The sequence below is a fragment of the Vulpes vulpes genome, chromosome 1 (genome assembly GCF_048418805.1).
Source record: "Vulpes vulpes isolate BD-2025 chromosome 1, VulVul3, whole genome shotgun sequence".
In the NCBI taxonomy this organism is placed as follows: domain Eukaryota; kingdom Metazoa; phylum Chordata; class Mammalia; order Carnivora; family Canidae; genus Vulpes; species Vulpes vulpes.
Window position 1 is genome coordinate 179,713,443 of NC_132780.1, and position 16,119 is coordinate 179,729,561.

A 16,119-nucleotide genomic window follows, 5' to 3' on the forward strand; every position below is an offset into this window, starting at 1 on the left:
TGGCTACAAACTGTCTGAAGTTCTCATCAACTAGGCCATCTGCTCCAGCAAGCACCATACACATTTGCATCTGATAGATCTCTTTGAGTGTGCTCTGTTTCTATTTCCATCTATCAGGTATGAATGAAACTGTATCCTCTTAGTTTTGTTTATTGCTAATTTTCCTTGTGGGACATGCTATAAAATGCCATATAAATCTCATTGGACAATATATAAAAAATCATATGATAATTACATTTATCAGACTCCTTTGGAATCTAGCTAATGGATAGCATTTATTCCCTATAGTTTTTTTTAACATTTTATTTATTTATTCATGAAAGACACAAAAAGAGAGAGACACAGGTAGAGAGAGAAGCAGGCTCCCTGCAGGGAGTCTGATGTGGGACTCCATCCTGGGTCTCCAGGATCACACCCTGGGCTAAAGGCAGTGCTAAACCACTGAGCCACCCGGGCTGCCCATAATCCATATAGTTTTAAATTCAGTTTTACTTTAGCTTCTTTAATAATACATATAATCTTATAGGCAAGTAAAATTTCAGGTAAAATCTAGTCAAATCTAAAATAACCATTCCAATCTTAGTAGTTCAGAGTTGGCCCATTCATATAAATATAATTCCATTTGTTTAGTACATTTTGGGGTTTTAAATTTTGTTAAAACTTGGAATCATGATAGACACCTATTCTTTACTGTTTTCCAGTAAAGAAGTAACTCTCTGGCATGCAGAAACAATTTTAGGCATGCAGAAACAATTTTAGGCAAGAGAATATTTCCTGTATTCTGTAATGGAAAGATTTGAACTCATGCCGGTTAATCACTTTTATTTTGTCTCCCCTTGCTGTCTTTAGCACAGATGATGTTAAATTTCTTTCCTTAAGCCTCTTCAAGGCTGTTCATTTGGCCTTCTGTCTAAAATCTTCCTTTCTGTTTACCAGGTTGGGATGTTACTTTTTTTTCTGCAAAAGTTAAAATTATGGTTTTATTGACTGTGAGTTGAGGAAGTTTATATTTTCCTTTTTTTTCCTGAAGACAACAATTGATCAGAGAAGCACAAAATGATGTTCTAGCTCTTTTTGTCCTGATTGCCCAAATGGGCAATTTCTGTAATCTTAGACTTTGGCTCTCTGTACTATTGATTGTTTCAAAATGACTGCTGGATAGGAGTTGCAACATAGGTCAATGCAGAACTATTTCTTAACCTGAATTTAGCAATCTTGTTTTTGAGTTTGGCAGTGGAATTGAAAGACATCCTGGCTTCCCTGAGAAGGTATGGCTTACAAATGGTTATTTTGTTCTTGCAAAGGTAGATAACATTTTTATGAAGTTATAATGGAGTAAAGTTAAATGTGTTGAATTGGAAATGATTCTAATGCTAAGCTGCATTACTGAAAAGAAACCAGCAGACCAAAATTGCTTATCATTTTTTATATTTATAAATTCTTTTGTGCAACTGATTTACTGTGGCTTTTGCTATTTATGTTCATTCAGTTTCTAAGTGTCTGGAACTTGGAATGGGGCTGATGAGTCACATTAAGCGTTCTCATACTCTGGGACAGCAAAGATGTAACAGCACACTTAATTGCACTCATTTAACCATTAAGCCTTGTTTCCAAGGGCTCTGCCAGTTGTCAGGTGCACTATATTACAGTCCCACATGGCATGTGACATCTTTGCTACTTGCTGCATCTGGTTAGAGCCCTCCAGTAAATAGTGGTATCTAAGCTAGTGAAAGAGTCCAGGTGTAGGACAATGATGCTCAAGTAAATGATAGTGAAGCATTGGAAAAATAACCCTAGAGAATACTTTACATCTGATGAGATAGGACAACACTTTTTCATATTAAAATGATCATAGTCATATTACATAGTTGCATTGTTTATTTTAAGAAATGTGAGTTTTGGCCATTTTTCAAAGGATTATTTTTGTAGTTACTAACCATAAAGGATTCTGTTAATTTAAAAAATTTTCAGTGTAAATATTTCTAGTCAGACTTAGAGCTGGGTTAATGAATTGGTAGGCTTAAATTACTGGGATTTCACTAGAACTTAGAGATTTCTCGATTCATACTTCTTCCTTCCTCTCACCAAGAAGATGATTCAGTATAGATAAATGATCACTAAAACCTCAAGGTTGCTTTTTGCCTTTTCTTTAGTTAAAACTATAGCTACAGTTTTTACAAGCAAAATAAAAGTGTTAGTAGAGAAGATAAGCTTATTTATTTCTTCTCTCTGCATATCATTTTATTCAGAGGAAGCCCTGTCATCCCCACACAATCTAAATTATTAAAGTACTTAATGAAAAGAAATTCACATACCTGATAGACTGATTAAAAGACTGTATAATTTCTAGTCCATTTTTTACACTTTCAAGTGACTTCAGAAAACAATCAGATCAGGTGGAGAATGGGAAAAGAAAAAAGAGCCTCTTAGTGTATACAGGAAAGATTAGAGGTAAATAAAGTGTTGTTGGCAGCCAGGTGTTTTCCATCTTCATCAAGGAGAGAACAGCAGAAAAGGCTTAAGCTGCAATGGGAGGGATGGAAGTTAAATATAACACAAATGCAAAAGTAAAATGCAAGAAATAGCAACTGGAGAAAATCTTGGAATTTATTCCCCCATCCCCCAGAAAAAAAATTTCCTTCTCTCTCTCTCTCTCTCTCTCTGTCATTTTAATATTTAATACCAATAGAATCTATCAGACATCAAACATATGAATATAACTTTTAATCAACTTTGTGATGGAATTGATGGAAACTCGATAATTTATTAATGACATAGGGTAAGATACAATGCCCTGTAGAGAGAATACTCTGGTTTAGTATGCCACCTATTATCATGCAGCAAAAAATTGAGTTTTAGTGAAAATTATATTCAACTTTCCATTAAAGGGTAATATTTTCAAGAGGTTTTAGAATCTATAATAAGAAATATATGGCCCATGTTTATGGCTATTAAAATCTATATTTAAATTTAATTAATTTCAAACATTTTAGAATAAATAATAAATGAAAATGCTTTACTTAGCTATTTAAATAAGCATTGCACTAGAACACCTAAAATACAGGCAGGTCTCATATATGTGTGTGTATGTGTGTTGTAATATGGAAATGGATTTCTCACAAATACATTACTATAAGTTAGTCTGTCTAAGTACCTTTAATATCATCATGTTCTTAGGTTGTGTTTAATCAAGCTATAACCTATAATCACAATGTATAACAAAGTTTATTCTTTCTCTTTTGTCTCTTTATCCCAATTCTTCCCCCCTCCCTTCACTGCATCTTTCATATCGAACACATTTGATAATACATTTAGTCTAAGTTATTCACTCTACTAGATGGTGAGAATACAGAGATGATAAAAGTTAGTTTAACCTCCAAAAAAAGCTTATAGCCTGGTGGAGGAGACAGGCTTATAATAGAGTACAGTAAGATATGTGCTATAAAATTCAGAAGGCTAGAATGTGATGGACTATCCAAAATGGATAAGTAACACAGACTAGAGCTATCTATGGGGTAGAAAGTATCATTTTTTGACTTCAGTCTCTAATGAGGAACTATGTTGTGAATATGGACTTAGAGGCAAGAAGAACATCCTCTGTGGTTAGGTTAGAAGCTGACTTACCTAGTCTTACCTACTACCTGGTTTCTGGAGAAGAGGAGGAAACCCAGTGGAACAGAGACTAGAGAGAAGGTGAAGGCTTACAAGTGAGGTTTGTAGGTGTTTTGGAAAGGTACTTATAGGAGCTCCCACTTTTCACTTTATAAACCTCCAGTAGCAGGACCTTTTTCCTGGTGTAAAAATAGAAATATTTTCTCTACAACTTCCCCTTTTCCTTGTACAGGCAGTTCATGTTCTCCATAAAAATAACATATTAACAATCATATTAAATCAAAAGGGGTGATAAGAGTCCATCCTGTAGCACATCTTAATTTAAACACAAGAAACTGTTCCATTTTTAAAAATGTATATTTTTTATTTTAACTTGAATATAGTTGATACACAATGTTACATTAGTTTGAAGTATAGGGCATAGTGATGGGACAACTCTATACATTGTGCTTGGCTCACCACAAGTGTTGCTATTATCTGTCACCATACACTATTACTAATACCTTGGACTATGTCCCCTGTGATGAAACTTGTATTCCTGCTACTTCATACCATAACTGGAAACCTGTATGTCCCACTCCCCTTCACCCATTGTTCACATACCCAAACCCCTTTCCCTCTGGCAATCATCAGTTTCTTCTTTGTATTTATAGGTCTGATTCTGCATTTTGTTTGTTTTTTCATTTGTTTTGTTTTTAGGATTCTACATATAAGTCAATTTATATGGTATTTGTCTTTTATTCTCTAATTTATTTCATTTAGCATAATATCTTATAGGTTTTTTTTAATACCTTATAGGTTTATACACTTATCTCAAATAGCAAGATCCCATTCTTTTTTTATAGCTGAGCAATATTCCATTATATCCATCTGTAATCTATATAACATCTTTATTCATTCATCTATTGATGGACATCTGGGCTGCTTCCATATCTTGGCTATTGTCAATACTTCTGCAAAAAAAAAAAAAAAAAAAAAAAAAACAAAAAACAGGAATACATGTATCTTTTTGAATTAATGTTTTCATTGTCTTTGGGGGAATACCCAGTAGTGGAATTACTGAGTCATATGGTATTTCTAATTAAAAAAAAAAAAATTTGGAAGAACCACTATACTGTTGTCCACAGTGGAAAGTTCACATTCTCAACAACAGTGCCTGAGGGTTTCTTTTTCTCCACATCCTTACCAGCACTTGTTATTTCTTGTGTTTTTTACTCTACTCATTCCAACATGTGTGCAATGGTATCTCAGTGTGGTTTCTATTTGCATTTCCCTATTCATTAGTGATGTTGAGTGTCTTTTTATGTGTCTGTTTGCCATCTGTATGTTTTCTTTGGAAACCCACTGAATGGGAGAAAATATTTACACATGACATATCCAGTAAGGGGTTAATATCTAAAATATATAAAGAATACAAGCAACTCAACACTTAAAAAAATCAAAAACAAAAACATAATCCAGTTAGAAAAGGGCAGAGACCTGAATAGAGATTTTTCCAAAGAAGACATACAGATGGCCAATAGTAACCATTCCATTTCTCATCTTCCTGAGTCCCTATGGATTTTTCTTGATGGTTTTGGCAAGGATTTTGCATGTCCTTGAGACCCTGCTAGACAGAAAGTTATTCAATAGCCTCTCTCTGTCCTCTTGTACTTGAGGAAAGCACATAGGCCTCAAGAGACTTTCTAAGAGATTTTGCTGCTAGCAACAATGGGCAAGAGAAACAATAAATGCAAAGGGAAAGTTTAAAATTGTCAAGAAATCTAACTCTGCAAAAGTGGTTTCTGTTCTTCTAACTTGCTATATGACTTTGGGCATAGTACTCATTTAACCATGTATTTTTAAAAACTGACTGTATATCATAAAGTAGTATTTCCAAACCCATGATTTTATTGGATTATTGAATAAATTAAGTACCAAATCTTATTTATTAAAAAAAAAAAAAGAAAAAGAAAACAACTTTTTATTGAGGCCCTAACCTGGCTCTTTTGGGAAGCCTTTACTGCCAGGATTTAGTGCTCTTGCATTCTTCTGCAGGACGTGGCAAAACTTTGTGATATTTGTCATTCCATTTGTTGACAAGTTTATGTAGTTCCTCTAGCTGGCTGGACAATTATCTCTATTGGCTTTTTGTGTGTCCAGACTGGAGATGTATTCTGAGGAAAATGTTCTTTGCAGAAAGAGGAAAGCCTTCCTTTTCTTTTCTGTTTCTTTTTTCTTTCTTTTTTACTTTTTTTTTGGGGGGGGGGGGGTTGCGGGGTTTTTTTGTTGTTGTTGTTGTTGTTGCTGTTGTTATTCACATAGTAACATCTTTACTCCCCAAGGCCACTTAATATGCTCTGTGATCCAGGAAGTTTGGCTCTTCTCTAGCCCCTGTCACCATTCTTCTCTCACTTGGAAACTTTTAGGTGAAAAAAAAAACAACCCAGAATGAGACAAAGTCCTGCAAAGGTGCTAATGATGTGTCATTAAATAGAAAAAGACCAAAGTCTGTGAGTAAAAAAGGAAGGGAGGAAATTTCAACTCCTGGCAGTGGAGAAAAGGGGGACTATCTCTGGCCATGGTAAATCATTTATAAACAGAGAATGTGAGAAGTAGGAACTACCTGTAATCTTTATGCTATTTAGAAGTCTCATTTTCAAGAATTGTACAATGAAAATGAAATCGCAGTGAATGGATAATATTTCATAACTTTCATTAACTTCTTATTCTACTTTGAAATCATAGAAGGATAAAATTTATTCCACAAATAAGAAATCTGAGACCAACTCTCAGAAACTTATTCTTTCTATTGAGGAATATACTTGCTTTACAACCAGATGATGTAGGTTCACTGCCTTCCGTACGACAGAAGCTTATATTCCATTTGGAGAATCGATAACTTCTATGAATGGAGGTCACCAAATGACTTCTTGACTGAAATATTTTTACCATGGACTCGACTGAAATATCAACCTATGTACTATCTTGTCATAATTATTCTGTTAGAAGTAGAAAGACAACATGATTTGTTAAAATATTCAGAGATTCAAATCCCAGTTTTACAGTTTTTTTGTCTCTGAATAATAGAAAAACTATTCTGCTTGTGTGAACTTCAGTTTCTTCACTATAAAATAGAAATAATAAAATATGTACCTTAAAAGATGTTTTTTTTAAAGGTTTTATTTATTTATTTGAGAGACAGTGAAAAAGAGAGAGAGCACAGGAGCAGGAGCAGAGGGAGAAGGAAAAGCCGGCTCCCCTGCTGAGAAGGGAGCCTGACACAGGGCTCAATCCCACGACCCTGGGATCATGACCTGAGCTGAACACAGATGCTTAATTGACTGAGCCACTCAAACGCCCTTAAAAGATGATTTTGAAGATTACATTTAATATACTTGAAATCTGGGCAGCCCCAGTGGCTCAGTAGTTTAGTGCTTCCTTCAGCCTGGTTGTGATCCTGGAGACCAGGGGATGAGTCCCTCATTGGGCTCCCTGCATGGAGCCTGATTCTCCCTCTGCCTGTGTCTCTGCCTCTCTCTCTCTCTCTCTCTGTGTCTCTCATGAATAAATAAATAAAATCATCAATATATATATATAGATATATATATATACACACACACACACACACACAGACATGAAATCTTTAACACAGCACCCAGAATCTAGCAATAAATATTACATAGTGTCAGTCATCTATTTTCCAGTATGTAGTATTACTTTTCTAAGTTTCCATATTAAAATGCTAAAGTCAACTGTATGCCAACGATAAAACAAATAATAAATATTATCTGTTTATGTTTTATCCTGAATGTGTTTATGAAAGTACTTTTCTAAAGGCCCTCATTTAATCTAAGGGCCTGAAATCACAGCAGGCCTAAATTTTAACCCTTGATGCTAGAAATATTGAGGGACGGTATCTACCATGAATTCAGATCTGGTGACATTTACAAAGGGCTGATTGGAGGATGTTGAGTTTGGGAAGGACAAAATACTTCAGAAGGGATGAAGTCGAGGTCAAGATGCCTTGATACTCTACCAGACTTAAATCACATCATGCAAAATGATCTCAGAGTTTCCTTAATAACTGTGACAGTGGATAGGAAAACACCTTCCATGACAATAGAGAGCTAATGTAACAACTTTCATCTTTGTGAAAAGGAAAAAAAATAAAACACTGAGTACAAAACTGATGGAAGAACAAAAGGTAACTAAGACTATACATCATAAACACACCATGGGTTGTGAAGTAAAATTCAGTTAAAAAAAAAGTCTCCTTGTGTTATAAAATTATTATATCATGAATGCTACTAGCAGCAAAATCTCTTAGAAAGTCTCATGAAAGTTGTGTGCTTCCCAAGAGGACACAAAGACAAGCAAAACTCTGGTCAAAACCATCAAAATAAATTTTTAGGGACTTAGATAAGACAAAAAAGGGAATGCTGCACCCTCACATGGCTTCACATTCCTCACCATGTGAACACAGAGAGAGCTCTAATGTCTGTTCCTCTTCTTTTTTTTTTTTTTTGTATATTTTTTATTGGAGTTCGATTTGCCAACATATAGCATAACACCCAGTGCTCATCCTGTCAAGTGGGGGCCCCCCTCAGTTCCTATCACGCAGTCACCTGTTCCTCTTCTAATAAGGATACCAGATACCTACTCTATAGGAGTAGTGCTCTACCCTTTTATGACTTCATTTAACCTTGATTACTTCCCTAGAGGTCATATCTCAAAATACAGCCACACTGGGAGTTAGGGCTTCCATGTATGAATTTGGGGTGAACACAAATAACCTTTCCATAGTCCATTTATATTGGCTTTAATAAGTATATTAAGCTGGCTTCCCTTAAAAGCAGAACTTGGGACAAGAACTGGGATATAAGTACTGAGACAGGAATTTATGAGATGAGCTCAGGAAGCAAGAGTGAGAGTGTGGGGAGAGTGAATCTGAAAATGTTGATGAAAGAGTGCACTACAATGCTACCTTAGGCAAGGTTCTCCTTTCAACCATGATATCTAACTATTATAGAATATTCCAGAATTCTCTATCTGAAATACAGCAGACTAGAACATTTTTATCCACTCTCACCTCCTTCATTTGTTGAAGGACCACCGTGAAGCAGGTAAGAATGCTCTTGTGCACTGCCAAGCAAACCCCCTTTGAACAGAGAAGGCCTTAGCACAGAAAGAAGAAAGACATGCGATCTGAGCTTAGAATGGGATGCTGACAGCCAGCACAAAGTGAAATGGAACTGCCACCTGCATTACAGCTGATGCCAGAGGTGGGCCAATGGAGCACATGCACCAGAGGCATCTATTTAATGTTTGTCTTTGCTTATGTACAAGTGGGCAAAAAGTAAACTGGCCATATTAGCCAGTTAAGGCTAACATGTTAGCTCCAGCTAAGGAGTACTTTTAATGGTCATATTGCCTCTTAAAATTAGAGGAATAGTTTCTATATGTGAAGTTTTATTAGTATGAAAAAGGAAAATAGTATGGATATGAATTTCAGTTATCTATTATTATATACTGATTTTAAAAAACATGTATTTTATTATATTTCTCATGGTTCTGCAGTCCTAGACTATGCTGAATGGTCTTCTTGCCCCTTCTGATGTTTGCTAGAGTTTTGTTCTTCTGAGGACTACAGAGCTGCAGTAGTTCAACATGGCTCTCTCCCTGACTGGCAGTTGACGTTGGCTGTCAACTAGAAGTTTGTTTGGAGCTTTGGGCCAGAGCACATATGCACAGCTCCTCCCTGTGGCTTGGGCTTTTCATTACAAGGCATTTGGGTTTCAAGAAATAACCAGAAAGAAAGGAAATTGAAGTTTTCAGACTTTCATAATGCTCGTTTATACTCAAAACTCTTTGAAAGGTACTCCTTTGCATTGTATCATTCAAGACAATCACTGGACCAGCCTGGATTCAAAGAGAAGACCATAAACTTCACCTCCTGATGGGAGGAGGAGCATGCATGCCCAGGTAAGAATATAATTATATGCAACCATCTTTTAGCCCTAGCTATCACAATAGGATAACAAGGCCTGTGTATTTTCTTGAGAATTAAAACCATTCTTTTTCAGGGTTCTATTATTTTGTTAATGCTTTGCTAAATCATCTATTCATAGTAGATGTTTTAGAGGACCAAAATCCTCTTCTACACTGATTAAGAGCAAATGGGGAATATCCCAGCAGGATTTTTCAAAGTACAGTATTAGTATCTTCGTTAGAATCCCCACCATGCTTTTTAAATAATATGGATTCTTAGGCACAAATCACCTAATGAGTCATGGCCTTTAGAGCCGTCCAAGAAATCAGCATTTTAAATAATGCACACTTGGTATGTGATAAAAACTGCTACTAGAAAGACACATTCTATGTCTCCCTTTGAGAATAAGAGACAATCACTGGGGAATGACAGCTATTCTGTACCCTGAAATCTTGAATAGACATTTTACGTAGTATGGAATGAGAAGCATGTATGAAGTTCTATAAACTAGGCAGAGAACAGTGTTTTCCAGGAAGCAAGTCCATCAGTCCAGAGGGTGTTTAGAAGAAATAGGATTATGGTATGACTACATTAATCAATCTAAAGTCTAGAAGAAGACAGATTGTGAAAGATTAGAATATCATACTAAGTAACAAGCTTCATGTTGAAGATAAAGGGTAGTCATTGAAAGGTTTTAATAGGAAGTGTCATATTGAGATGTATGATTTAGAAAGATTATTGTGTCTACAGTTTAGGCAATGGGATAGAGATAGAGATCTGATTAAAGAGAACGACAGTAAAGAAGATAACTGATAATGGCCTAAACTAAAATAGTAACCCATGTAGGTAAAGGTAATTAAACCATTAGAGTTGTTTACATAAGAATAGATCACTTTCCTCATAGGAAGATTTGTACTCCCACTAATGGTTCTATGAGGACATCCAACCAATTTTGAAATACAGATGAATACACGTAATATCGAACCCATCCATAATCTTTAAAAACATACTCTCTGTGTTGCCAGATTTTATGGAAAATTGTACAATTAGGTACTCAGACATCAGATACTCTTCTAAAAAGACTTACCTTTTTTTTCCCCCTGCTGCATATCCAAAGGAACATCAGCTATCAATGTTCTGGGAAAGATACAAAGCCTATCTTCTCAGTCGATTTTATGGATGGGCAAAACCACACCCCATTTGTTTCACTTTGTTTTTCCTATTCCCTTTATGGAACTTTATGAGGTATAACCATAAAGTAATGGTTTTCTTATGTAGCTCGTAAACTAACTCTGAAGGCAATTCCAAAAGAGATTCAACACAGTTTTGAGCTATGGCAGCACTGTTAAAACGGAGGACAGCCTCCTCGGGTGATTACTCTGAAGAGGGCAGCACTCATTGGAATGTATTTCTCCAGCATGTTGGCTCTAAAAACACCCTTCTCCCTATCTTGACCCTCATACACCTACTGACTTTTTAAGTCTTCAATACAGATTTTTAAACTAATTTATGGTTATGCTTTATTCTAAAAGACAAGTGAGAGTTATATTAAGGAACCTGTTTCTTCCCTTTAAGCAAAAGTCAAATAGGTTTCTGTCTGGAGGGCTTTTGACAACCTCTGTATTCCTGACGGACACATAGCAGGCCTGTGGCTCATTTGCACACCCAAGAGAAAAGAATGCAGGGGAAGCATCCACACTGGGCTTAGAAATGCTAAGGGCAAAAAGCAAGATCCCAGCAAATCTTGGAACAGTCTGAGCAACATGAAATATATGCTGACTCCAAATGTGTATTTCCATTCTTAGAAATGAGGCAGTCCTGATCCCTTGAAGAAGAAAGTAAAGGAAATCAGACAACTTTTATTGACTTGCGGAGGGGCTATTCACAAGGGTAGCACACATAAATCTGTGCATGGCTCTAAGCCCTTGCTTCCTGAGTATATACAGACACACCATTGAAATGCTCATTCCTTCTCTTGGTCTAAGAAACCCCGAGCCACTCTCTAAACTTTTATTCTCTCACATACCCAAGAGGTTGCAAACATTACCGACGTCATTATTCTGTCTCCTTCCAAATGCCTTATGGTTCTACTCTCATCAAGGAAGTCCTAACCCCCCACAAAGATAGTGCCTCCCCTAGTAAACAAACTCCAAGTTGCACAAGCAAACTGTGGTATTACAAATTGATACCCAGATTCTTCCCTCAAAGAGTATTGGCCTCAAAAGTAATCAGGTTCCAGTTCTTGTTATTGCAAGCTCCAATGCAAACTTCTGAATTTTACAATGCAATTCTGGTCTTACAGTATCCCCTGCTTCAGTAGGTGGGAACACAGCATCTGTGCATTGTAAGGGTTTCCTGTTTCTTCTGGAATCTGTGGGTATCCACTAGAACTAATGTTACAACAGTTTTGTGTGCTTAAAAGCATGCCGTCATCCATACCCCTTTTCTACGCTCCTAGGAGAATTGAGCTTAGCACTGGAAAGTTAGTGATAGCAATTATAATGAATTATGTATAGACGACAGAGAAGAGTGCTGTCAAGAAGCAGAATTTTAAAAGCAAAGGTGGGTATTCTTCAATGCATACATACACACTGGATTGAGGTGAGAAAACATCGAAGTATAAATTAATGAAAGATGGCTTCAGACTTGCCAATAAATGAGATTTCTGTTCAAAGCACTCCTTTACTTTTTTATGATAAAATGAGATATGTATATGATAAAATGGAATATTCCATGCTGGGAAGATGTGAGGAAGTGAACTTAAGCAGCACTAATAGTCTGTTTATAATGGAGTAATTTAAATATTGTACCTCTTAAACATACATTCTAATTTTTATGAGTCTATTTTTTAGCATAAAAACTACTTCTTGCCTACTTTGTACGTTTAAGCTTAGATTCACAAAGAGCATAAAATATAAACATAACACAGATACATATACCAATACATACTTCCTATTCCCCTCATTTCCCTGATAGTAAATCTAGAGCAGAGTGATAATAAGGAGTACTTTGAAATGCAAACACCACATAAGTGCAAGGCAGATTTTTTTTTTTTTCCTTGAAGGGCTGAGAAGTCATATTAAAAATCAGGAAGCTTATAAGATAAGCAAGGCAGATGATTCCAAGGCGTATTCATAGGACAAACACGCGCTTGGGTGTTTTCAAAATAGTCATGCTACTGCTAAAAAAAGGGTGTTTCAATGACACACTTTGTTATCAAAAACTTCATTCAGCTTAGAATTGTGTTCCATGATTGGATTTCTCCCTTCCCATCTGACTTTTGGTGAATAGGCTAAATTTACTCAGAGAGTCTAACACCCTGCAGTGTGGTTCTCCCAAGCAGAGGGCTTCAGCACACTTAGGGAGGCTATTTAGTCAGAGTTTGAGAGCTCAGATTCTGGTGTCAGACTGCTTGAGTTTGAATTTCACTCTGGCACTTTTTAGTCCCTAAGAGACAGGAAAGTTACCTATCTTTCTGTGCCTAAGATTCCTCAAATGAGGCTAAAAATGGATTCTACTTTGTAACACTGTTATAAGGAACAAACAGCTCAATATATGTGAAGGACTTAAAACCGTAACACTTAGGAAGTATTCACATAACCAAGCACACACACACACACACACACACACACACACACATACATGCACATGTATGTTTATGAGCTACTGTGATGCTACTGGTTGAGAAGCTTCAGTGTCTACAGAAGTGATTTATATATCTGAAACCTGAAAAGTGGCCTAACAAAGGAATATGTGTTCTTGAGAATACAATAGTTCCTCCTTATTGGTGTTTTCAGGTCAACCACAGTCCGGATGATCCTCCTTTTGATGTATCGTCTATAGATCAATAGTAGCCTAGCTCTGTGTCACAATGCCTGTCTCATTCACTTCATTTTATCTCATCATGTAGGCATTTTAATTATTTCATATCTTCACAAGAAGAAGGGTGAGTACAGTACAAGATATTTTAAGAGAGGGAGACACCACATTCACATAACTTTTATTATTGATGTTCTATTAGGTTTTTTAAAAGATTTTATTTATTTGAGAGAGAGATCGAGAGAGAGAGAGAGAAAGAGAGAGAGAGAGAGAGCACAAGCAGGGTGAGGGGCAAAGGGAGAGGCAAATTCCACTCTGAGCAGGGACCCCCATGCAGGACTCGATCTGTGGACTCCAGGATCATGACTTGAGCAAAAGGCAGCCACTTAACTGACTGAAGTACTCAGGCACCCCTATTTTATTAGTTTTTAGTTATTGTGTTAATCTTTTTACCTAATGTATAAATTAAACTTTATCATAAATATACACGTAAATATATGTATATGAAAAAGCATAAATAGGATTTGGTACTATCTGCAGTATTAGGCATCCACTGAGGTTCTTGGATCATATCTTCCATAGGATGAGAGGAGGGGAACTACAGTATCTGGAAAACACAGAAAACACAGAATACATCTAACTTAGATGTTACCATTTCCCCCCAGTTTGCTGTAAGTTACTACTATTCTGGTCCAGTGCCAAGGAGAGCCAAACTTTATCATTATCTCAGGCTGAAATTGTTCAAAGTAGCTTTGTTCCCTATGACTTTCTAACCTAGGTATCACTGTACTGAGATAATTGAAAAAGTATAGGCTACATTTCAGATGATGGACAGAATTTTGCCTGCTTATGTGTCACTTTCAGAATCTTTAAGGCATTCAGAGACAAAGATGATATTTTATCAAATGCTGATCATTTTATTGTACTTAAAGGTTTTTATGAAAACCAATCTCACTACTTTGTATCACACATTTTTGAATGTTTGACAAATATTTATTGAGGATCAATTAAGAGCCAATCACTAGGAGAGATAACGAAAGTACACAGGTGAAAAAATTTGCTCTCCATCTTCTCTGAAATGTAAATATAGTAATAATATAGTGGAGTGACTCCTGAATACTGTTACTATCTACCTTACAAAACCAAGTCCATGATACCTGAAAAATAAAAGTCTACCCCACATTAGTTTACATACTAGGATGTATGCAAGTTGAATATTGATCAACTAAATACTTTTTAAACTAGAATGATTCTTAATAATTGACTCTATAAAGAATTGATATTATTCAAAGTATAGTGGTAAGATGAAGTTGTTGAATTTATGTTTAGAGGATTTTTTATTATTTATTCATAGAAGTTAACAATTATCAATTAATTTATATATTCATTAAACTTAAATCTAAGACTAAATTTTAGACTCCTAAAATTTGCTTTCATGTGATGAATAGCAGCTTAATCCTTTTATATTCAGAGATTTGATTTTTCAAAAGGCCATGATTACAAACATATCTTCATTCTCTTGCCATATGCAATTCTAGAGTGAAAGAAAATATTTCATCTTGAGATGTTTCTGGTTTATTTTAGTTTATATATTATGCACCCTCATATTTAGCCATTTTTAAAATGCCAGTTTTCTATAGGAAATCTTATTTATTTTTTGGAAAAGCTACTATATGCACTTCAAAAAGCTAGTAAATATACTTGTACAAAATTAAAATTATTTAAAAAAATCAGTACTAAATTTTATTTCCTTCCCTGCTCTCACAGCTCAATGACTCTTTGCAGAGAGGGTCACTGTTGCCAGTTTTTTGTTTATCCTTTTAGAAATTATCTATGAATTTAACACACACATAACTATTTTGTTTAAAAAAAATTTTTATTCATTTATTCATGAGAGACACAGAAAGAGAGGCAGAGATATACGCAGAGGGAGAAACAGCCTCCCTGTGGGGAGCCCCATGCAAGACTCAATTCCAGGACCCTAGGATCATGACCTGAGCCAAAGGCGATGCTCATCACTGAGCCACCCAGGCACCGTCCCACCCCTCCACCACATAATTATTGAACATAGTTGTTAATATATTACATGCATTGTTTTGCACCTTGCTTTTTCACTGAATATAATTTGGAAATCTGTACATAAGTTAAAGTAAAGTAGAAGTGCCTCATTCATTTAAAAGTTTGCAGTATCACTTTAGAATGACCCCTAATAAATTCATGTCCTCTGTGGTCCATTGTGCCTGAGTGTAGGCAGAACTTGCTTCCAACCAACAAAATACAGAAAAGTGATGAGAGGCACTGCCTTGATTCAGTTACCTTATGGCAAAAGTGAAGGCATGTCATTTTCCTGATTACTTTTCTTTGTATAAGAGTCTATCTTGGCAGACAGGAACTGGAGCTCCCTTTCTAGCTTTGAAGAGGTAAGCTGTGGTGCTGTGAGAAGGAAGGCAAATGGTAAGGGCCCGAGTGCAGGCCTAAGTGCAGAGAGAGGTCCCTGTCAGCAGATAACAAGAAAAACAAAAACTCAGTCATGCAGCTGCAAAAAAAAATTACTTCTGCCTACATTGATCTGCTTGGGGTTAGTTTTCCCTATCAAGCATCCAGGTAAAAAGATAGTCTGACCAATATTTCATAGCCTAATGAGACCCTGAGCAGAAAATCTGACAAAGCCATGCCTGGACTCTTGACCCACAGAAACTCTGAGAAAATAAATATGC

At 36.0% G+C, this 16,119-nt stretch overlaps 1 long non-coding RNA gene across 1 annotated transcript in view; it reads left to right on the forward strand.

Annotated features, from left to right (window-relative positions):
- The first annotated feature begins 1,183 nt into the window (after positions 1–1,183).
- The window catches only part of LOC140597718 (uncharacterized), a 46,155-nt gene continuing 31,219 nt past the window's right edge, over positions 1,184–16,119 (forward strand). The window contains exons 1-2 of the long non-coding RNA XR_011999577.1: positions 1,184–1,268; positions 9,470–9,576. This is a non-coding gene — a long non-coding RNA (uncharacterized lncRNA). The remainder of the gene's footprint in view (positions 1,269–9,469; positions 9,577–16,119) is intronic.